The 25,916-nt window shown below is 41.4% G+C and overlaps 1 protein-coding gene across 1 annotated transcript in view; it reads right to left on the bottom strand.

Moving 5' to 3' along the window:
• FGF13 (fibroblast growth factor 13) overlaps nucleotides 1-15,682 on the bottom strand; it is a 1,438,916-nt gene extending 1,423,234 nt beyond the window's left edge. Inside the window, exon 1 of the mRNA XM_069612776.1 lies at nucleotides 15,463-15,682. The gene's annotated coding sequence lies outside the window, so the exon portion shown is untranslated. The remainder of the gene's footprint in view (nucleotides 1-15,462) is intronic.
• Nucleotides 15,683-25,916: the final 10,234 nt, after the last annotated feature.

Below are 25,916 nucleotides of genomic sequence, written 5' to 3'. Positions count from 1 at the left end.
TATTTTACAATTACAGGAAAGAAGAAAATTCCCAAAGACACCAACCAGAAGAAGACTACTCTTCATATCCTACAATGTAAGTACATTACTATAATATTAATCTGCCTGTTATTGTAACAATATCGTTTTACTGTATATTAGCCTATAGTATTCCTTTAAAATCAACATTCATTTCACTCTTACCCATTATATTTCAACATGCACACCATCATTACAACACCCACTGTTCTCCTCAAAACATCATGATGTCCCTATTTATTCATTCACACCACCCCGCATTTACTCCCTAACCCAAACCCTTCACACCTCTACACAATCTTACTCTTACAACCTTCCCACTGATAATAATCCTCCCACTGCAAAATCAGACAGCACTCTATTCTTCTCTGCCATCACATTCACACACGCATTCACAATGCATCCATTGGCTTTCCCCAATGTTCACACCCAAACTTTCTTTTGTTCCAACAGACACAACAGAATGCCTACAAAAAATCAACTCCAAAGAAATAATAGAGCAGATGAGAATAAAAGCAAGCCATATAGTCATCCACCTCTAGAACAATGTATAGAAAACATTAAAACACAACTGCTAGTAATGCCACTAAACAAAACTGAACCAGCAAGCAAAAAAAAAGTAAGGTCCCTCTTCCAAAAACTAAAAAGAAAAAAATGTAGAAACAAAATCAAACCTACTAATGAACCTAACACTATATCTACCAATCTTAAAATAGCAATAGTGAAGCATTCAAAAACATTATTTTACAAAACATTTTACAACCTAGAGTACTTTAGAATCTTATGAAGAAAGATGAAAAGTCACAATCTACCCTTAAAAACTATCTCAGAAGACTAATCCTCAAAGCTTTAATTGACAGTACATTTCTACTGAAAAGAACTTTTGTGAAGATGAATGGATACACACAAGCAGTAGAGGACCATATTTCAATGAAGAGGCTTATTAACATGAACAAAAAAAACAATTGCTACAGACAGTAATGGCTGAGGTTATGATTTGGTGTGACACACCATTATGGCACAATAAACCCTTATAGAAAACACATCATCAACAAACATTGAACCAAGTGTTCCCTTTGTCCCAAACAATCTGTCCAGTATACAGATGTCTATGCAGCTCAATAGGCAACGTACACCAACAATCATTCAAATCTTTATGACAATTCCTCAATCACTATGTGAAACTAAAAGACAAAAGTAGAATACAAAATCTACAAACCTTGAACTCCTGTCCAGCGCACAGCCACACTGCACTGGGAGGACATTCATTAGCCTGCATTTAGGGAACTGCTTGCAAAAGCACATTCCACCACATCAAAATGTTAGAAACACACCGTACACTATACAGAATCTTGTGCATACATTGTACTATGCAAAAAGTCCTGCTCTGTAACTGCAAAATTCAAATAACAATCTCCTACATGGAACAGCCAAACAACTCCTTCAAGAAATAGAGCACATCCAAACTAAATATGTTGGAACTGAAGTTCGCTTAGAAAATGTAGTACCTTCACAAAGTATTAGTGAAAACCTTACAAACAGCAGCATCCTAACAAACACATACACAAAAGAGATAGCAAAGTTTCAAACCACATCTGCTGAAATACAAGACCAAATATGTGTCTGTTGTCATATAACTTTTTATAAAAACAGCACAAAAATAGCAGATATGTCCTACGAAAAAGAGGACAATGAGGAATCCCAATGGTTCCAATTAGCTTTATAGCTAACAACAGAAAATAAATAAAACATTACTAGCCCCTCAATACTTTGCACATACTGCAATACAAAGCTTGACAATAGCCAAATGCCATCACAGTGTGTTGTCACTAAGAACTTAGAAATATTCCCACTTCCAAAGGCTACCCAACACCTTAACTTGTATGAGAGCATTATAATCCAAACAGTACACCCATTTCAAGCTATAACGCATTCAACCCAAAACAGCCAAATTGCCTACTTCTGAGTTACTAAAAAGCATTTGTGGCAAAGTAGTGTATTTGCCATTAGATCTTAAAGAACATGTAGAAACTCTAGGAGTGCAACACCAATAGTTCAATCTGTGATTGTACTGGTAATGGTGTACCAAAAAAAGACACAAAAAAATGTGGCAACAACTATTTGGCTTAAACAAGGTTGGACAGGCCCTTCAGTATCTAAAAGAAAACAATGAATACTACAAAGATATAAACATAGAGGAGAACTTAAGAGAAACCGCCCAAATAATTCAGGATACATGATGTTGTAAGCAGTGCTCAGTTGCCTCTTGCTGTCCTTGGAATTGATATTGATATTAATCAACTGGCGCCAACTGTGCCGATATTGTTTCAATGAGATGATCACATCTGTTTAAATTCTGTATATCCTCTCTCTCCCAATTCTGTTAATTCAGATGCGTCTTATCAGAATAGACCTATTGACCGTGACCAAATGGCTTTATCTCCATCTAATAATAATAACTTGCATGATCTCTCACAAAGGCCCATTTGATCCATTAACAATCCATCGAAAGTTGACTCAGCTCTAGCACTTTCTTATGCAGCTCCAACACCTCGTAAGCTGGATAGACATAAACCTTATATCCCCTCCCAAAACATACTTCCAGTTCCTTTGTCATTAATTGAGACTAGTCTCAATGCCATGAACATGACAATCTTGTCTTTAGTCAGACTTTTTGAAACAGTCACCTCTAAATTAGATGATCAATCACTCCTAATCAATAAAGTTCTTGCCTGGCAAGCTGAGTACACTCAGGCTGAACACAATCAACATAGTGCTCAATTACCCCAAGCAAAGGCAAAAACTTAGCAAAACAATGGGGGTCATTACGAGTGTGGCAGTAAGGGGTTAACGGCGCCGGTAAGAATACCGGTGCCATTAACCCCTTACCGCCGCATTACGATGTTCCCACCCGGGACCAGCTTAGAACGTCTGGTCAGACCAGACGTCCTTTGCGGGTCCCGCAAGGGGACCAGGGAGCTACGTTATTAGCTCCCTCCCCATTCCCATTGAGCCCTATGGGGGCTTGAATGTGAATGGGGATGGGTATTTTGAATGGGGACTTACCGGGTCCTCCAAGGTTGTAATGACCCGGTAAGTCCCCATTCAAGGAACCCGGACACGAGTTTGGAGGCAGCCATGGCGCTAATAGCACCATGACTACCTCCAAACTCGTAATGACCCCCATTGATATCCCGCTCACCAATGAGAATAGACTGAACGGGAAAATCCAGGTCACCTCTGCAATTGATAACCTGCCTCCCTCTGGCGGATGTCCTTTACCTATGTTTGAGAAAATCATTAACCCTGTTGTGAAAGAAATCCCACACCTTGAGACTTCTGATGCCATCACTAAGTCCACTCCTGATGTGATAAATGTGGCTTCTAGCTCTACTCTGACCACCATTAAACAGACTTACACCATTTTTTCAGCTAGCAACCAACATAACAAAAATATTAATTACAAAATGCTCGAAATATTGAAACAAAACGTGAATTAGGAGAAAAAAACCACCTCTGAAAAACTGCAAACTCAGCAACTAAGCAATTCTTTAAGTTGATCACACTACCGAAAAAAACCTCTATTCAAGTCTCTGATGCGATTTAAAAAAATATTTGCATATACCTCAAATGAAGAAAGCGACTAGAGATTTGGGAAAACCACAGTCCGTAGCTTTTGCTCCACTTTATAACTTAATCTCAGCTGCTGCTGACCAACAATGTCATGAGACCACTAAAACTCCAGATACACCAACACAAAAGCTTGCAGTCCCGAATTTAGAAGCTAGACTTGCTGAAATTTGCAAGAAAGTTGATGAATACATGGCGGGTGCAAAAAATCAGCAATCTTTACTGCCTCTTGTTACCATTCCAAGTAACTTACAAAACAGTACTGCTTTGCTTAGGAAGTCTGTAAATTCAGAACCACCTCAAAACTGTTGGAATGTCCCTAAGAAGGTATCTATATCTTTACCATCAAACGACTCCGATGTCACCAATGAAAATCTCATCATTTATCCAAATATCTGTCCATCTCTAGAGTAACCATGACAATTTCACAATTAGGTAGTCCGAATTGAGAAAAGCCGTAGAGAGCTTTATGTCCTCACAATCTATGCCCTATACCCTCCAACTTCAAAAATCCTTGACTGACATAACTGCTCACAATGCAGAGTGCTCTGCCAGCCATAATAAATCTCTCTAATCTGATTCTCGTTTCAACTGTAGCTTACCAGTATCCCCCTTTCGAGCTGAGGCACACGATTTGCATGCCCTAAGGCTGCACTAGTTCACAAATCAACCCTCTAAATGTAGCTCAAAACAGCTTTATAATTTTATTATGAAATGCCATCCGGTGCCCTTCCCCAGTTATGACCTTAATAGGTCTAGCATTCTGGGTATATTCTCTGACATTCCAAGCTTGGAAGATCTGAGTTCTTTAGATAATTATCAAATTGATTTCCTCAATGACAATAATATCTTTGAATCAAGAATATGGATTACATCAAGACTAGTTCTGAATGCAATATGGTTGGCTAAAGCAGAGCTCTTTAAATTGGGCTTTGGGATTACCTATGATGTACCAATATCATTGGTTATTACTAACGTTTCTTCACATTCCAATTTGGAGAGATCTTATGCTCATCAAACCTCAGTATTATCTAGAATGCTGCCCCTCCGCCAACTATATCAACCTAAACATAATCAGGATGTTCACAAAGAACAATTACCCTGCTGCTTCTGCCAAAACAAAGCATAACTAAATACAAGCATAAAAATGCAGCGGATGACACTGGCCAGCTGGAATACCAGAGGCTATATGCATTTGTTGAACAACAATGAAAATTATCTACATATTTTTGATTTGTTGTTGCTTCAGGAAACGTGGCTCTCAGATACTCCTTCTTGGGATAACTATCATGTACTCCTACATACAGCTGTCCAAGCTTCTAAAGGCAGACGTATATCTGACCTTATGATTGCGGAAAAAATTAAACCAAGTTTTGCAATCGAACCCTGGTGTGCTCCAAACTCAGTCATGCAAATGGCCAAAATTCAAAATCAAAATCTCGTAATTGCCCTCATAAATTTATATTGGAATCTTAAGAGTATAACCAATGAACAATTCTTTAAGGATTTAAACAATTTACATTGTTTGGACTCAACGTCAGGTTTGCATAATGTTCATTTAACACTTTGGTTCTCTTTAACTCAATCCAGAAACTTGATCATGGCCAATGGTGCTTTGCCTGGTGATATTTCACCTGAGCCTATGTGGAGAAGAGGTTGCTTCAAAGCAACCACCGATTATATATATCTTGATCCTTCTTTGTTTGCTATTGCTGAACAATTTCAAATCATCCCCCAAACTGAAAGTGATCATGAGATGCTCACACTCACATGGTCTTATCCTGCTTCATCCCTTATTCCTCCTCCCAAAAAATTGAAAGGTACTTTAAAAACCAATAGCAGCAAGTCTAGATTTTGCTGGTCTGAGACCACATTAGGAAGTTTCAACAACCTGCTCTATTAACAACTAATAGCTTTTCCACTCAGTCATCGCAACAAGTCCTGAAATATAGAGATCTATTACAACTCTATAAGTCTAATATTAATGGAAAAGATAAAAGAATATTTAAAAATATCCACATCTATAATCCACTAGTAATGGAACATAAGGCACAATTTCGGCGAGAAAAAAGAATGGCCATTTGTCTCCCTTTCAAAGGCTTTTAATTCTGTTGTCGATTAAGACAGGATATAGAAACTGGATACAAGCTCACAATGCAAATGCCTACCAAAAAGATGGCGAAGCCATGTTACAAGCTATGAGCAATATAAACACTGCCCAAATGTGGTCCTAACTTAATCCAGCTACCTTCAAACCCCAACTGGCAATCCAAATAAATGGAGTTTCGGAACAACAGTGGATAACTTACTTCACAAATCTATATGCCTTACCTGCCAATAAATCCAGTAATTCTGCTATCATTATTAATAGCCCTTTCCATCAAAGCTTTGATAAAGATGACATTGCACATCTTATTATAAAAAGCCAGCAGAGAAAGAAGAATTGATAATAACAAGAAGGAGGTGGAATAGATTGCTCTGCTTTTGAACCCATTTTGGATTATCGCCAGATCCCTGTGAGGCCTATTAGGGGTTAAAGTCCCAGGCCTTACTCTTTGGAAGATATAGCAGACAGGCTGTGGAGGAGAACTGATCCCTTCTTGCTGAATGATGCACACCTGTTCCTAGAGGGGGAGAATAGAACCAGTCCTTAAGAGGGAGCCCACCTGTCTGTGATACAGCCAACAGAAATTAATATGCAAGAATGATCTAATGGAGAAACAATCTTGAGGAAGTTGATACTCTAATGGGAAATATATCAAACCCTGACCCCTGTCATTTGTACGTTTTGACAGGTGGGGGCATGTAAATTGACTGTACATCCTTGGAAAAAAGTAACTATTTCAGAAGCATGTTTGCTTCTGGAATTATTGATTTAATTAAATAGATCCTATAGTGTGTATACTGGGAGATATCTTGACTCATTTCCTGTGCAATGTACAACCAAGCACAGTAGAGCAAAGGACATATCACTGGGTGCATACATAGAAAAATAAAGTAATTGAAGTGATTTACTGTTTACATCACCAAGCAGAGTTTTATTACTGGTGTGGATGGATCCATTCAAGAAAAGTGGGAAAGGGCTATAAACTGCCATCTATTTTCCCACCTTTAAGTTGACCCCTGAAAATGATAAATGTACATTGTTACACATTAATGCAAGAGGAACAACATAGAAGGGAATCTAGTAAAAAGCATATTTAGCATACATTTTCCTTTGTACAAGTAATTTACATGCAGGAGTGTTAAGTAGTTTGTTTCAATTGAGTTTTGTAGAACACTGTTTAGATTCCGTAATCCATTGATTGAGGCGGGGTTGGCATTTGCAATGCATAAGAAGTAGAGATATTTAGATAGGTTGGGATGTTCTGATTTAATTTGCGTTTCTATAAAAGGTTTATGTTAACCAGAGTCCTCATTCACTGCGGACACATGGGTGTTGTGCGCTCAGGATTATTCAAATATACACATGGTAATGCACGCGTTTTAAAAGTTCACCTTCATAATAATGCCCTTATGACAATTCATGTTGGAATTTCATAGATGCAAAGTTCTGTATCCTTAAATTGATGCAATGTATTTCTATTTATTAATAAATAGACATTCTGTGCAACTCTGCTTGTATCTTAACCCAAAAGTAAAGGGAGGCTGTTGGGAATCATTATTATTAAATTGGGGTTCCAGGCTCATAAAACTAACTTTATACAACAAATACAATTTGTGCGTGGCTGGTTCGGGGTGGGTAGAAAATTCCCCCGAAGTGGATGCTGCCAGATTAAAATATCCTATAATACAAAAGTAAACAATGAATAGTCCCATGGGGGGAGGGTTAATAAAATCTCTCTAGAACAACTCAACTTGTTTGTGATTTTGCACTATACAAAAGGACAATAAGATAACAAAAGAACCTTCTTTGATACACTGCCACACGCTCTTTCCAACAAGGTACTGGATCTTTTCAGGGTCCTGCGGGTGATAACTTGCATGCTGTGGTCTCCTCCATTTGAGCCAATAATATTGACAGGTTACTTTTTTGTATGAAGTACACCATTGTGGGGGCTAGCACATCATCTAAGAGGGTGGGTGAAATAGGTGCTCATATGGCTACTCCCTCCCATGTTTGAGTTCCTAACAGGCATCAGTTGGGCTCATGTGTGTCCATTCTTCATACAACTGATTTGTAAGGAACCCTTCAAGATCACCATATTTTCTCTACAACCACTTCCCCAAAACACTAACTTCTTGCTGTGGTCAAGAAGACTCTTTGTGTTTGATGGGGACAGTCTCAAAACAGCAACTCTAAGAAATATTTATACTGTGATTTAACTGTGAAGGCAGTTTATCAACTGCATAGATCTAGGCAAACCTTGCAGTTCTTTGTGTCATTTAGGGAAGATTCACTGGGGACTCCTCATCCCTTAGGCAGAGGCACAAGGACATGTTATGTTATGTGGCATTTATATAGCGCTGTATATATCATTGGTATGACCCCTCAAAGCGCTGGTAGGTTGAATGCCCTCACGGACCGTAGTCCAGGGAGTTGAAGGAATAGGGTGTCGAAAGGTGCTTGGGTGCACCAGTTAAGTGTGCAGCTGATGTAGTTGCTTGTTGGTAGCTGCATTCTAGCATTAGGTGTGGTGGTAGTGGTATCTGTTCAACGTTTGCAGTCTAGCGGGTGGACACCAAGACTGGGTTCGGGCTGCGTTAGGCCTGTGGGACGCTTATGTGTGCAGCTAGCCATTTTTTTGTGGGGTATAGCTCCGTTTTATTAGAATGATGAGGTGTTTATAGGATAGTGTTCGTATGTGAGCAGCTAGGCCAAATTGATTGAGGGGTATAGCTGCACTCTTATTGTGTGATGGTGTAGAGTAGAGAGTAAGCATAGTGATATGATATATGATAGTTCATCCAGACTGTGCCCACACACGATGCGCTTCAAAGCGCTCAGCGATAAGGGAGGGGAAACAGTGAGTATGCAATCAATGTGCAACTACTCACTCAGCATCAACCAGCATCAACCAGCCCCTAAAACTGCCTCCAAAGTGGTTTCCCTACCAGATCCTTCCAGATTGCAGTCCACAAAGCAAGTGGAAAACGGCTGCTGGAAGAAAGGCACAGACACACCTGACTTTTCCAACCAATTGCAAGACGGGAGGGGGGCTGGGAAAAGGCCAGACACAAACAAAGGACTACACCCTAGGGACTGCAAACTCTAGATGCAGGCCAGTACAGAAAAACAGGGTCAGAAGCCACAAAAACACTAGACAAACCCACCAGATTAGAACACAGTGTTCACCAAAAACGATTGAAAAATCCCTCGCACCACACCAATAGAGTACATGAAACAGGCCAAAAACGGATTACAATCAATGTGCAACTTCTCACTCAGCATCAACCAGCCCCTAAAGCTGCTTCCAAAGTGGTTTCCCTACCAGATCTTTGCAGATTGCAGTCCCCAAAGCAAGTGGAAAATGGCTGCTGCAAGCAAGGCACAGACACACGTGACATTTCCAACCAATTGCAAGAGGGGAGAGCGTGACTGGGAAAAGGCCAGACACAAACAAAGGACTACACCCCAGGTCAATCCTATGACCAAGCCCCTTCTTATCTGAAAAAGTGCCTTAAATGTCACATGTCACCACAGCAAGAGAGTCATATCATATTCAGTAATTATCAATCACTTAATATCAAAGTGGGTTTATGCTATTAAATTCACATAATTGTATTACTGACAAGAAATGCTAAGCTATGCCAAAATAGTAAAATGTTTCAAAGAAATCCCATTGCATGAGTTAAAAAAATGTCTTCAGGCCAAATATACTAGATAGGATGGAGAGTAAATCATAAGTATACATTACTCTGTCACATTCTTATATTTTCTCAGTTAAAGACTTTCTCTTTTTCGTTTCGGCTATTAGGTGGTGCTGAAAGCGCTACCTTTAAGCTGAAACTATTGTCATTAACATAAGAGCTTTAACATTAGAGCTTGAAATATGGCCTTTGAATGAGGGTCTATAATGCTTTTCAATGGAAATGACATTTGAGGAGGCATTCACAGTGTATGGGGTGTTGTTTGGTTATGGATCCCTTCCCATTCCCTGCCCCTAGCCATGCTAATCCCTATGGTTAATCCCACCCATTCCTGCCCATCTCGGAACAGTTTGAGCTCTGAGCTGTTCCATGCAGGCAGCCATCTTGGAGTACTGTCTCTAAGGAAGCTCTATGGAAACAAGCTAAAACTAGCGGCTATCTTTGAATGAGAAAGATACCATTCAGCTTCTAAATAAAATGATACATTGAATCGTGTGAGTATTATCTTTAAAATAGCTAGAGTCATTTGCATTTTGGGAGCATGTTTTAATTAATTTTGACAAGCCTAGCACTTGCCTGCAGTGATTCCAAGTCTAACACTGCTGCCTCCATAGCTCAAACCTTCCCCTCCGTATATAGTCACAAATTCCCAAAGGAAATTTGCAGTTCCGTTTTGACCACTGCCTACAGACTGCATGCAAGTCGGCAGAACACAGTCACAGATCACGACTAGTTACTAGTATGTCCAACTTGCTTGATTTATAAAGCTTGAATGAATAAAAAAAAGGTATTCTTGTTTTTGTCAATCTTCTATGTTCATGGTGGGGAGAGCGCATGCACACTACAGGTTGAAATGGAACTATCTAGTTGCATCAAACAACCGTAGGGAGGTATTAATTCCTATCATTTGAAGGCCTGGGTCATTCTTTGCAGCTGTATCCATCATCTCTGTATTGAAAAAAGTATCTTAGTGCCACCCCAGCCATCTTCAGCCAGCTTCGTGAAGATCACAGTGGCTGACATTGGGGCTTTAAGCTGTGCAGTGGCAGGCAGAGGACATCGACTTTTATCGCCGACTCCTTAACTGCCTCGCAAGCAACATGGCGGGTGATGGGAGAGGAATGACTCTGCAGCTCTCGCACCAGGATCTTAACCTGTTGCTGAGTGTTGTTGCTGCAGACTGTCAGAGACGTTGGGAGAGTGGTTCCTAGGGTAGCAGGGGGGCTGTCAACTTAAGAATGGCCCAGCCGGGACACTGACAGGCATCACGTTGCAGGGGATGGAGATGGTTGAATACTTATGAAGAAGGCTAGGCACGTGAACACAGGGAAGGCGATATGGAGAAGTGGATATGCACATGATGAAGACTCAGGTTTTCTGTCGTGCATCTTCTCATAACCAGCGTTTATAGTTACTTGTAGTTTGTTTTTTCATAGATCGAGCTAAAGATTTGGTAAGATAGGCAAACGTATTTCATGAATATCTGGCACCAAATGACCAAACAAGTCGCTTAAAGAAAAGGTAGTAGATTGTGTGTCACGTATGTCTTCCACATAAGATGCGAACTGCAACACTTTTAGTATCACATGTGATCCTTTGCACTTTAGATGCATTTCGGAGAATCCCTAATGCATACTGAAGCAATCGTTTGCCAGCACAGTTCCCAGAATGCAAAATAAATAAAACCAAGCGACTCAATAGCTGGCTGCACTGGGCCTTTTTTCACCATCTGATTTTGATTAGGTAAAACGTAGAATGGCAGACGTCATATTTATATATCTCTAGTGGGAATGCAAACTCAAGGGTTTACTTTAGTTGGTTTCAAGGAAATCATGCTCTACTAGGCCAGCAACGGCAGCCAAAAAGTTTCTAATTAGGTTGGATATTGTTTTGCCATTATACATAGAGAACTACAGGTTAAAGAATCGGAATTATTCAAGCCTATCACGTGACAATTGGAAGCTCTTTGCCAGCATAAGGGTTTGTTCAAGCGATGTTTCAGTAAAATCAGGAGGAAGCATAGCAGCGACAAGTTTACACATGACCCTTCCAGCACAAGCCTTAGGCACGTGCAACCACCATATTAACTTTTTGTCTGACACCTACATAGTCTGCCTGTTGCGGTAGCCTTGCCAAACAACACTCAGACCAATTTATGTGTGTGGAGATGGCACACTCAGACCAATTCATGTGTGTGAAGATGGCACACTTAGACCAATGTATATGTGTGGAGATGGCAGCTGCAGGTATTTTATTTACAGAGGCATTCATTTGCATATGATCTGTGACAAATCATCAAAGATTTGGGATTCTGAGTTGGCTCCCTAGTGTACCCCGAGTACGAAATAAACCCTAATTCCTCAAAGGGTGGGTATCTCCAGTATGCTTCTTGGTAGCCATAGTTTTCCCCTTTTTGTTAGATGTACGAGTAAGGTGATAATCCTGTTAAATCGGAGGACTGATCTGAAGACCATTGTTAGGGGAGGATTCCAATATGATCCATCAGCTTGATTCCTATCATTGGGAACTTTTCTATACAACTGCGTGCAGTTCGCGATATTGGTCACCGAGCAAGGCATTTGGAGAATAGTATGTAGAGTCGGCCAGAGATGTTTTTATGGAAGGCAAAAGGGGCACTTGCCCAGAGACCCCACCATGGAGCGGGGCCCACAAGGCTGCCTGGTCTGAAGAAGTAAGATTCCATTGTTCACCAGTCTTAAATAGCACACGCCACAATATTTTATGGGGTGCTGCTGAGGCTCTAAACCCATTGCCTTTCTGTTTTGACAAGTACATTCTGCCTTGATCAATTCATAATATATTGCTTTCTGTGCTCACTGTGGTATACATAGTTTGAGTGTTCCTTACGGCACAACTCTGCAGAATTCTTTCCTTCCTGTGGTAATTATGTTGATCATGTGCAGTAGGCAATACTGAATCAGTATCCAAATTCAAGACTATGGAAGAAAGCGTTCATGCTTGTATCCTGGAACTGCCAGCAGATGATACAGGGATCCCGGTCAAATCATCTAATATATCTTACATTACTGTGCTGTCTTCTGTGAGGTTTGCCTTCTTGCATGCTGCTGGTATCGTTTAGCCCATTACTTGTTCTTTCTTCTTATGTATGGCATTTCAGAGGAAGGATTGCTAGATGGAAGAGAGCGGACCAGAGACTGCAGGCCTCAGGCAAGCATATTTCAAGGTCTGCTTGTTTGACACAAAAAGCAGTTCGCTTTTTGGTAAAAGTCAAAGGTTTTTATGCACGTTTATAAATGAAAATGTCACAAGCCATTGCTTTGGAAGTATTTTTTAAAATACAGAAGACAAACCCAGTTTAAATGTGTTAAATCACATCGATTGGTATGCTGGCACTTATATACTTCCCTTGATGATGGAGAGAATGAAGCTATAACCATTCCCATTTTGCATAACACCCTTCTATAATATTTTGTTTACAAATTGTTATTTTTGTAATGTGATTTGTGTACTTTCCAAACCTGTTTTATAAAATGAGATTGTTTAAGTTTATGGTAAGAACTAGAAAAGAAAGTGTTCACATGCAGACATTGCAGAGTTGGCACAAATCCTAGCTTCACCCCTTCACCAATGTATGATCTTGGGCACCTCATTTAATCTTGCATTCCTAACCTCTCAATATTGCCAGTCCATAAACCTTTCACAATTGTCAGCCTTTCAGAGTGATTTCCGTCTCTTGTATGATCTTCATACAAGCCCTATTCATGGTTTCGCTGGCTATGGGGTTGCTTCCACTTCAATAGTGAGCATATTTATATTGCACACCACAAGCATTTGTTCCTTTGATATCTAATGCCAACACTAGTTGAAAACCATATCCCACTTTTAATCTCAATCTGTCTGGATAAAGGCACCTTCACGGTAGCTTCTAATCTGCATCCACTATTCATGCTATGGTATGTGTAGCATTTGCCTTCCTTCCAATTGGTCTCCTCATCCATGCATGAGTACTTTTGCATTCTGTGAAACAGCTAATTTGAGTTCTCTGTCTATTATGGGTTACATGTACCTTTTACATACGGTCCTGCATTAACACTACAGGCTGCATATCTTCCTGGATGTTATTGATACAATGATCGTGTATGTACTAGAACAGTAACCTCTTCGTAGACTGCTAATGTTGGACTTCAAATGCCACTTGTTTAGCATTCTGATTAGAGCAAGAATGAAGAGGGTAAGGGGACTCAAAGGGAGTAAACGTGCTTATTATGCTGCGAGATAGCATATCAACCTTTAGATTGTGAGCGCAACAGCTGGGGGGGGGCGCGACCAGTATTCTTGATCCCTTAATTCCTTTGGTGTAGGGGGCCCCAAAGATGTCCGTGCCCTGGGCCCCAAACGTGCTTAAAATGGCCCAGGAGTCGGCCCGATCTGTGGCACTAACTACATACAACATAAAGCAGACCATAGTTCCCGAGCACCACAGACAACCAGTACACATTCTCCTCCTAACCTTTATTCTGTGGTATTAAATATATTAAGGATTAAGATCAAAACCCTCTGCATTGTCCACAAGGCCTTCTGGGGCCTCAATACCTTCAACTCTCTCTTCCTAAATACTTACCTTCTCAAGCTCGTTGCTCTTCTGCCTCAAACTCCCTCAGGGTCAGTCGCTTCTCCAAGCAACAAGTTGGTGGTAGATCTCTTTCCTCTGCTGGAGCCTCCCTCTGGAACAGCCTCCCTGCCCCCCTGAAACTTGAGGAGAATCATCTTCGGTTCTGGAAGCACCTCAAAACCTTTATCTTTGCTTCTGCTTTTTCTCCTCCTCTCTCTTGCTGATTCCTTGGCTGACACTGAAACTACACTGGTTACCTGGCCACCCTCTGATCTCGGGCCCAGGTCCTCTCCTCCGCCAGTCGCACTCCTGCACTGCCTTCCTGGAAACCCCCACACTTGGGGACTGTTTTCTGTATCCTTACAGTCCCACTACCAGCACTTGACACCTGATGTCTGCACTTACCCTTGCACTTGCCACCTGCTGACCGTACTTTTACTTATTGTTATTTTTTCTTATCCCATGTACTACACCTTCCTCTCCCCCCCGCACTTCTCCTCCCTCCCCACCCATGCACTTGCGCGATCTGAACGACACCTGCCTTAGTAGGATTGCTGTCTGTCTTCCCTCTGTTCCCCCTCCCTTGACTCGTTGTGCGTTGAAACACTTATGTATAGGCGCGTTATAAATGCCATGTCATACCATATCATATCTATGATATGCTTATTTTTAATTACATCATTCATTGCAATTCTGCCTAAAACAGCCCTGAGTTGAATGATTATAAACCATTAATATGATCAAGTAATGCCAATTACCTGATGCGCTCATGCATTTCTCATTCAAAATAGCATTCAGGAGGAACACACCCTATCTTGTTCACATACACACCATTCGTGCCTCATGGGTAATATACGAGAGAATCGTGTCACCTGGGGTGATGCTATACCCTGCCACCTCAAGAATGGGTAGATAAACTACTAGCCGGTGGGCATGTCATCTCACATTCAAGCAATGACTTGGGGCAACAGTGATGTAAGTGCCGGCCGGGGTCGATTTCCCCTGCGCTAACATCAGATGCCAGCAGCATGGTTCTGGACAAGCTTGAGTGACGGACGGTCGGTCATGTGAGCTCAGTGCCGTTGGCAGGTCTGTGCGGTCCGTAAAAAGAGGGCTGACACTTGAAGGGGGTGGGGGAGATGTGGGCACAAATCCTAACGGACGGGAACTGTGGTACTACTTCCACTATCACAATCAAGGGCCCACGCCAGTCGCAGCCGTCCTCGCCACCAACAGCCCCGATACTCAACCATAAGAGGTAAATCCAGGCGCCTCCACTCACGCGCTGCACTGCCCCAGAGCACCCCAAACAGGTGAATTGGCGCTGGCTGCTCCCGCAGTCTGCCCGCAATGTGGCCCCGGCAAGATCAAAACAAACAAGCGTGTCGGGGAGTCCGCCCCGGACCTACCTGTGCGGAGGCTCTGTGCGTCTAGAAGTGGGTGCCACTCAGCCGTCACATGCCCGCGGCTGGCGAATACCCGCGTCCCTTTCCCCTTCACTCGAGATCCCTGGCTCCTTTCACAGGTGTCCTGGGCGGGAGGTGGAGGTGTTGGTCGAGAACCCCTTGAATTTCCCAAGCGCGAAGCCCAGTGCTCCTCGGAGCGGTCACCGAGTCTGCTGGTGTCGCTATTTTTAGCGAAACAGAATTCCACCCACCGTTCCTTTACTTTCTAAGTGCAGGAACAGCTGCGCGTGTATCGTCTTACGGGAGGAAGCACCGAGTCAAGAAAACCGCGGAGGCATGTAAACGCATAACGGCGGCCGCCAATTGTGACGAGGGCACTGGCTCGAGTTGTTTTGCCCTCAGGGCAGCTTCTGCTACCGCTGTCTTCCATTGGCCCAGCGAGAGAGCATTTCTACCGACGGTGGAGTGACAAGCACAGAGGACGGGTGTATTGGGTGATGTAGCACAGGTCTGCAGTGCAGGCACCGAGGCAGACAGTGGGCACACTTCAAATCTGCGACATAGAGGCACCCGTTCGTCAATGTAGCTGCAGGTGAGTAATAGAAAGCAGCGCCTGCACGGTGCACGCATTCATTAGCACAGTAAGCATTTCCGTGATGGTCGGTGACAGGCAATTCTGTGCTAGTGGACTCGGGACACGTGAACGCATCGTGAACAATGTTATCATTTCCCTGTAACCCCGCGTTTGCCATTATTTAAGCTGCGGTTTCGGACGACTCAAATTAAAACCTTAGCCTATTTGCCATGTGCAAGCTTTGAGCTTCACTTTACGTTAGGACAACCTTCCTTCGTGAATGCTGCATTTTTGTCATTAACAATACATAATTACTGTTATGAATCCAAAGTATTAACACGAAGCGCTCCTAAGGTAACAGTTGACATTTTATACAGGTTGTTGCTAAGTCTGAGAGCTTTACTTAGAGTAACAAGAAATAATACTGTAGTTCTAGGTGCAGGGGAGAAAACATCAACCCTGGCATGTGGGTTGTTTATAGAACTAAGAGAACAAAAGGTTCCCTATTGGGGAACTCCCGTCCCCTGCACACTGTCTATGGCTCAAAATCAAGCCAAACTATTTACGAGGTAACTTGGTCTCTGAAGGGACGTTAATAGTCTATTCGCAATAGTTTATGACTTTCAATAGTATTTTACTCTTATCAATGTGACCATTTCAATTTCATCAGTAGTATATATCTAAAATATCATACAGATGACCGTTCAATCAATAATTCAAACTGAATTCATTATTCATATGGCCCAACGTGTTTCGAGAAACTCTTCATCAGAATGTACCATCATTATTTTCTACAAAGGAAATTCAAATAGAAACATTGATCAATCAATTGTTTGTCTGAATATTTAAACAACTATTCACACTTTCCAGTTGTAGATTCAACTTAATTAGTGTCAAGGTAACTAAAAATACTTAACACCAGTTCTATTCATCATGCTGGGATTTTTCAGCTAATAATGCTTTTTTCTTTTGCAACATTTTTTATATTCCCAATTAAAACAGTGTTTTTAAGCAATGCGAGTTAGACATTTTATTCAGGACTAATATTGTAACTAACTCAATGCTGAGCTCTATACAGTTCGAGAAGACGATTGACAAATACATGCTGACCTTAATTATGATCCACATCGCTCCATGGTCTGTGGTTTTTTTCAACAAAGTTCTGTATGTCATCATTTATCTGTATACACAACGAGACTACTTTGTAATGTCTAAAATACGTAACACTTTGGTGTGCGTTGACCCTAAAGAAAATAAATATATATTACCCTAAATTGCATGGCTTCTGGTCCATTGTCAGAAGGATTGCTGCTTTGGTCTATCGTGTTTGTAGTGGTGCGCACAGCATGTCTGTGAATATGAGGGTAAATGTTTTAAAGGGAGTTATTCCTTAGTAGAGGTTATTGCTTCCCATAGTTGTAAGTCCCTATGTTAGGAGTGGTGACCTCATAAGCACTGTCTAGAGGTTGCAAGGTTTGTACTTACATAACTGGATCTCCAGATGCTCTGAAATTCGTGGGGCACTCCGTGCTGCACGTTATACCTGAATTCAAAATGGCCGCTTTTTATGGTGGCGTCTACTGATGATGTCATCATGCTGATGCGTGTATGGCGTCATTGTATACCTGTTAACCTTGTATATGCCTATGGATCTAAAATTTAATAACATCATTAAAAACACTTCTCCCAAAATGAGTAAATTGGCATCAGATGTTGATGCTGGAGAGGATAAATGTATTGTGATGTTGATGTTTACGTACATACGTAGGTATTGAACGCAGGTGTGTTAACCTGAAAAGTAAGAGTAATGCAGATCATGAGTGCTTATATGCGAGATGCATTAGAGCTCTGAGAAATTATAAGCTCAAAGTCTAGTACGGCTGATGTCATTACGTAGGAATGTACGTTACGTTATATTGATAAATGCTACCAACCTGTGTTAGTCTGATGCGCTCAAGCTTGCCATTAGTAATCATTGTCAGAGTTGTCACCAGAGATCTACTGATGACCTAATAAAGTATATTCAGCATGTGCTGATTTTAAAGTCCAAATGGATGGAGCAACGGGTTGAGGTATAATTCCAAATGCCACTAAGGAATCTAAATGCCTACAACTTGGAGACCCCAAAATATTAACAGAGTCCAAGTGTGCACAGATTTGATAAAGTATGGGCAGGAATCTTATTAAGTACATGACATCAGAAGGATGTTAAATATGGTCGAGGCAGTGTGAATAACTGTTGTCCCTTGTGTTTAGTGTTGGGAATAAGATGGTTTTAAATGGGTAATCTTTTCCCCAGATCTCTCCATATTGCTGTCTAAAGGAATAGTTCAGGATATCCAACTATGTTCAAAACGACCCTTGAGAATAAAACATCTATATATATTCAATCAAAAAATAGATATAAAGCGATCCAACTTTCAATTGTCTGTCTCATAAGAGTTCAATTCTTCACGTATATCAAGTACATAGGGTGTATAGGGTGTATTAACAATGTTGACATTAAACAATTGATCAATATAGGAAGATCAGAGGTTCAATTTGCTGTCTTAGTGGAGTTCACTGCAGTATCTAAGAATCAAAGGTACAGTTTTTCTATCTCTACCCAATTCTTTGTATGGAGTCCAGAGACGGTTTGAAGCAGACAGATCTTTCGTGTTGGCTGAATTGTTTAAGAGACATGAGCTGCCTCTCTGGAGTTCACAATCTATGGCTCTAATGGATTAGATTGAATCCTCGTATGGAGTCATCAGTGGTAAAAGGATTCTTCGACATGTGTCATATCCACTTTGACACGTTTTTTTAGATGATTTAAAGGAAGGGACCTAGATAGTATTCTTCATTGATACCTTTTAGGCAGAATCATATGCAGTACCCTTTGGCAACACCACACACAATTAAGACTACAAGTGTAAGTACAATTCACCTTTGGTACAAGCATGTACTACACAGTAAAGTGGTAGCGATGGCTGAGCAGTCAGACTTATCTCAAGAGTAAAGTGAGCAGTATCAGAAGTTACACAAAGGACAGCAATTGCTATGGTTCAAACAAACACTGACTCAAACTTTTCGAGTAAAAAGAATATACATTGATTTACACCATCAGTTGTAAAGCAGTTCACTAATGTAAAGCAGTAGAAAATCACAATCTTAATACACTACACAGCACCCAATGAATTCTGGAAAAGTTAAGCTCAAAATGAAGTGTGAGCAAAATGGAACTCCAGCAATTTAAAAAGGAAGGGAAAGACAATGTTATTCAAAATCAAGAAGCACCGACAAGTAAGTAGGCAGGGCAATCTAGAAAAGGCTTACTACAACTAGGATTCAAATCAATAGGCCTGGGCCAATGTTAAGGGTTCAGAGTCTTTGCAGAGGATCATACAGTTCAGAGTAGTTTGCGGTTAAGTCTTTGCCAAGAGTTCGAAACGAAGTTGGTCGGAAGAAAAGTTATTTAAAAGAGTAGAGAAGGACAAGCCCTCGGTTTAGCGAAAGATTTCAAACACTTTCACTGCAGTCGGACGGAACGAACGCCCAGATGTGAACAGTACCTTAGTAGAAGAAGAATGCTGTAGCTGAGGCAGAAGTTCCTAGCAGGTCCTGCAGGCTCACGGTTCCTGAAGTGACTGTCAAACTGACATCCTGTAGAGGAGTGGCTTCAAATCACTGACAACGAAACTGAAGACAGACAACAGGGTGAAATAACTGGTGGTCGGTCAAAATCTCGAAAACAAAATCTCGAATGACAAAAAGCACGAAACAAAAATCTCGAAAAAAAAAAATCTAATTTTTTATTTATTTATTTATATGTGTTTTTGGGGTCAGGTAAGTAAAAAAAGGGGTAAAATAAAAAAAAAATGAAAAAAAGGGGTTGGGGGGAACCCCCCCATTTAAAAAAAAAAACGCATTGAAAAAAAAATTCGATATTTTTTTTTTTTTCGAGATTTTTGAATTCGTGCTTTCTTTTCGAGATTTTGTTTTCGAGATTTTCACTATAAACCGAAATAACCATTAGTCCCTTCCTTGTTTCCACTAGTGTGTCATCTTCAGCCTGTAGACATGCAACTGTGGGCATCATGGGCCTCAACACAATTGAACTCAGCATATCTGGGGCAAATACTCAACTAGCCACAAAATGGGCAATTGATACCCTCAAAAGTTGGCTTTCGCAAAAAGGTTTGAATCTCTCATTTGAATATGAACCTGGGCATTCCCTAGCTGCTCTTCTACGCCAATGTTATGCTGAAGTGAGCACCGCCGCGGGAACCGAATACCAACCACAAAGTTAAATTGCACTACGCACTGGAATCAATCGTCATGTCAACAATCTCCCATTTAGCCGAAACTTAAACATAATGCACAATCAAGAATTTCTAAGTGCAAACAATGTTTTCGTGAGTATCATCAATCATCTTTGCCGCGCTGGACAAGACACTTCTGCCCACAAAATGTCTATTTCACCTGTAGATCTACATCAATTATGCAACTGTGGTGTTTTTAGCCTCGATGTGCCAGACATACTCTAGTTTAAAGTGTGGTTTGACATCCAAATCCACTTTGCACTGCGCAGCCGCGAAGGACTGCGACAATTACCACCAAATGCTTTTACAGTCATTGTAGACGAAAATGGCCACAAATATGCCAGCCTTACGTTCAATGAAGTCACCAAAAACCATCATCCACTACTAGAACGACATTGCAGTAACCTTTATGGCCGTGTGTATGCAATTCCTGATGCCCCCGACTGCCCAGTCATTCACTTCTCCAATACATTTCCTGCCTTCCAGCAGATTCTTTGTTTCTTCGTCACTCCCCGCAACCTCACCAAGGAAGAACTATGTACGGATCAAACAAGGTAATCCAAAAAACCATTAGGAAAGAACACACTTGGCACATTTATGGTTAAGATTAGTAGGCGTGCTCTTTTACAAAGTATCTATACCAATCATTCCATCCGTGCCACAGCAGTACAACTTCTCTCCAATGCCGGGCTTGAAACACAACAGATTTTGTCTGTGACTGGACATCGCAACCCATCCTCTATTGAAAGTTAATTGAAACCCCAATCTGCTGAAAAACTGAAGTGGTCCACCATCCTCCATCATAGTTCAAGCAATATATCCTCTTCTCCACCACCATCAACGAGCTCCTCCACAAACATTTTCCTTCCATTATCAAATTGCCTCCCTTATTGTGCTGCCACCTCGCCTGTCACCTTCCAAAACCCTATATGTTCCTCCAATTCCTTCCCCCAATTTGCAAATTGTTCTTTTACTTTCCATGGGAATGTAAAATTCAATGCCACATGATAATCTTCTTTTTTTCCATCAGATTTAATGTTATGGCTTGATAAAGCAGTCTTTTGTGGATGTGCAATTCATTGTTGCAAGTTATTCAACCCAACACTCCACCTAAGTCAATGCCTAGCGTGTGATGCACAGTTGGAACCCTTAATTATATATGTTTGTCTGTGAGTTCTTTTATTTCTGAATGATGTACCCTTATATCACGCCCCTCTCTTTGAATCCCCCCGGTCTCACTGAACCAAGAAGCAGGTTGTTTTGCAAAGTTAAAAGATTTATTTTATGGATTTGAACAATATATATGATATCACACTATTTAATATTTATACAATAATCACCAAAGGGTGATGATACAATCAACAATCTCTTTAATCAGAAGGAGTATGGATAAAAAAAATCATGCAGCACAGAATAAAACTTTGTGTGGGTTCAGTCAAATGCAATGTCACTCTTTCCCCCTGCACACTACTCATTTCCCCCCAATAAGCAATATAGTGATGAAAGGCGAGAACACAGGTTTCAGGAAATACACACTCAACAAATGCAGTTTCACCCCAATTCCCCCCCAGCAAGCATAGAGAGAAACAGGAATGATTTCAAAACAGGTCAAATGCTTTTGAATGTGGCTTGAAATAAATGGGAAAAACACTGAAAAATGGATTTAATTCATGAAATTGGATTCAAAACTAGTGGGAGCCGCTTTGTACAGTTCCAGATAAACACTAGCAATTATGATAGAATAACTAGCAAATTGGAAACTGAATTCTGAGGTCGGATGCAAAGAATAGCTGTTCTACACGTGATGAAATTGAGTAAAGCGAAAAATCTGTGGCAAACTTTTCAGCGTGCAAGAAACGTGATTACGGGAAAACTATAAGGAGTTGGAATGCGGTTTTAAATTTGTTCGAAAGCTGAGGATGGTAGCTTCACTTTGACACTTACAGTTTCTAGCATGCACGGTTCAGAAGTTATGAAGGTCTTAGTAGAGGTCGATTTTTCTCAGAAAAAGTCAAGATTTACAAATGAAAGATGCGCTTTTGAATTACAAACAGGAATTTCTTTACACTAGGGAGGCTATGAAGATACAAGATACTCAACCGGACAGCCACCAGATCAGCGGCGCCTCTGTTCTGACTTTTGCCCGCCGAGACACTTGTCTTTCTTCAGCAAATATATTAGCATAAAGATGATATTATCACTACTATTATCAAAGGACTATATGGATGAGGGAAAGATTAAGGAAAACAGAAGATTTTATACAATGCAGTTCTGGATATGATAGAATGGGTTGGATAGGATCACTTAAGGATAAGATACTGGCTATGGGCAACTCTATGCTATAGATACTCACCACTATGGTTTGGAATAGGCCCATCCGGATCTGGTCAAAGGGTTCTGGACTCGAATTCTGCTAGCCCACCGGACAGGATTCAGGCACTAGGTTCTGCACTCAGCACGGCACTCTGGACACTGCACGGCCTCTGGACTGGATCCGACAGGTTGCTTCTGGGGTGCAGCTATCAGCTTACAGCTCTGCTCTACTGGTTTGAATCTCTGGATTCTAGCAAGAGTTCTTAGTGAGAAAGCAGAAACAGCACGCCCGGCTGTTCTTTTTGTTGTGCCCCTGGAAGTCTGGGGGTAAAATCAGGTTTCAATTTTTTTAAAGGCCAAGCTGAGAAGGGTTCAGCTTTGGAATTGGGCCTTTCTGCTTTCAAAAATTCTGGAGTCTTGGATCTGGGTTTTTTCTGCAGAGTGCTTCGCCAGTAAATCAGTTGAAGGGTGAATCTGTCTGTCCTTAGGTCCTAAACTGTCCCTATATATGTATTTCCCAAAGGGTGGGTAGGCTGAATTATACTAAGCACACCCTCTAGGAATCACAGATTTTTACAAATTTTGCACATTTCTCTATGAGTCTTTTTCAAAAAGATATTTTCTTGAGATTTAAGATACACAAATCTGTCTGGTCCTGCCCCCAAGGTTTGGCTGGGTCCAGAGCACTCCTGGCCTCTTCCTGCTGGCAGTTGGTTTCTGTTGACACCCGAATTTGCATTCCCTTTCAGTCCAGGAAGCCTATTGTCTCTCTACCAGAGAAGCAGAGCAAAATCCCCTCCTCCGTTCATTAACATCTAAATGATAGTTCCTGGGCAGAGAGCAAAAGGAAAGTACCCTTTGTTGGAGCAAACTGTGGAATGTGCTTTGAAGTCCTCTGGCTGGTATCAGTTCACTTTAAAACACTTTGTTAAAAATGTCTTTTCTAAATAAACTTTGCATTTTCAACAAATATACACACAGATCTCTAATTACAGTCTTTTTTAAAACATAGAAATTGAATAGTAGCAACCTATATTGCTTTTGATGGCAAGTCTCTTCTTTTCCACAATTTGATCTTAATGTACAAGTTTCAACTAACAGTATAAGTAATGATAGCTTGGATACAGGCGGCGAACGGTACTGCGCCCATATCTGACATATTTTTCCCAGGCATTCACCTTTTTGAATGTGGATTTTCCTGTGCTGAAAAGTGCTTCTACTGACTTTGTGCTTATGGGATTCCTTAAGTAACGTGATGGTTAACACCCATCAAGGATGTTGGATCTTTTCTGGTGTTTGGGAACCATTATTTTGCCATTTTAACAGCCAAGGAAAAAAGGATTTTAGAGCACTTCTGGGTTTTCCTGGCAATGAAGCACTGCCTTTTCAGGTAGTTCAATTTCACTCTGTGAGCAGCCCAATGACAGGTTTTGTGAGTGTGGTCTCCTGTTCTACCACTGACGCAGGCAACGTAGATTTGGCAGCCTATTTATTTTGGTTTCCCTGTGCACTTCTCCGAGATTTTTTGCGCGCATAGGGCTTTTTGGCAGCCATTCTGTTGTTTTTGATGAAAGCAGCACACAATGATTTTGCAGGGCAGAGCCTAGTGGGTCAGAACATCCCACAAGCCCCCCTCGCGATTTGGCGTTGATCCCATCAATGGGAAGTCACGAGACTAGGATGAACAGTTTCTTTTCTTTCGGTTCAAATGGCAAAATTCATCATCTTTTCTTTTGGTTCAAATAGCAAACTTCTTCATCTTTTCTTTGGTTCAAATGGCAAACTTCTTCAGCTTCTCCCATCAGGGGTGGATCGGCCAGTTCTCCTCGCCCAGTCCTGATGTGAGTTTGGAGCGATACCCCGGGCCCCTTGGATCTTTGCTTCCGGTCCCTGGGTGGTCCTCCTTGGTTTTAGTCTCCATGGTTTCCAATTCTAGGATGACAAAGAAAAAACATATTTGTAGTTATTTCCCCACCATTATTACTGTAGTGGAGAGGACACATACATTTTGACAAATCAGGACACATTTTTCTATTGGCAATTTATTGACTACATAGCTGGAATATTTTATAGTGGGAATGCTAGGGAGCTGGAGTGACCCACTCTGGGGTTCCAGAAGACCCCTCCAGTTGCTGCAGAGTGTGCCTACGATGGCAACACTTTAGTTGGTTAATATGGACCCACTTATCTTCCCCCTCTGCCAAACTGCCTTTGGGGATGCAGATTTTGTAGGCGACTGGTGAGATTTTGTCTACAATTTCAAAAGGACCTCTCCAGGTAGGCAAACATTTGTGCTGTTTGGCCTGGATCCTTTGGAAATTGTATAAGTAGACCCGGTCTCCTACATGGTATTCTTTTCTAGTAGTCTTTAAATGATAGTAGGACTTCATGCTGTCTGCAGATCTTTCTAGATTTCGCTGAGCATAGGCAAAATCAGTTGTGGAGGCATTGATCAATGTCTGCTCTTGGGTTCTGTAGAACAGATGCTGGGGAAGCACCATCCTGCATCCAGTTATCAGCTCAAACAGTGATATTTTAGTTGCAGATGCAGGGGTAGATCTGATGGCCATTAGGACAAGAGGTAATTGAATATCCCAACTTGGCCCAGAATCTGCCACAAACTTTTTTAATATGCTCACAATTGTTTTGTTGTATCTCTCCACTACACCACTAGAGGCTCGCCGGTAAGCAATGTGTAGCTTCCTTTTGACCCCAAGTATCTCCCACATCTTTGTCATTACTTTGCTTGTGAAGTGGCTACCTCGGTCTGACTCGATCATTTGGGGTAGTCCAAAACGCGAAAAGATGTGGTTGATCATCAGGGCAGCTGCTGTTTCTGCCTTGCAATTTGGGGCCGGGAGACATTCCACCCATTTAGTAAACAAGCATGTCACAGTCAACATGTACTTATTTCCCTTAGAGGAGCGAATCACGGGCCCAATAAAATCGACTTGCAAATCTGACCATGGCAGTGTCATCCTCCTCTTTTGGAGAGGCGCACGGTGTGTGAGGGATGTTGGCTGAAATTGTGCACACACAAGACACCCCTTCAAGTATTGGTCGAGGTCCTGCCCCATGTGTGGCCAGTGTGCAACCTCTCTTAAGATTTCAAGCTGTGTATGAAACCCCCTATGACTGGCTGTGGCCGCATCATGGGCGTGACTTAACATCAGGCTTCGGAATAAGGTAGGGACCATCCACTGATCATGGCCAGCTAGGGATCTCCTTACCAACAAATCGTCTTGGATTCAGAACATTTTTGGCCATTT

This window comes from Ambystoma mexicanum, chromosome 5p (genome assembly GCF_040938575.1).
Source record: "Ambystoma mexicanum isolate Mex_15411 chromosome 5p, UKY_AmexF1_1, whole genome shotgun sequence".
NCBI lineage: Eukaryota > Metazoa > Chordata > Amphibia > Caudata > Ambystomatidae > Ambystoma > Ambystoma mexicanum.
Note: the sequence above shows the minus strand (reverse complement) of the source record. Positions and strands in the feature narration are given on the sequence as shown.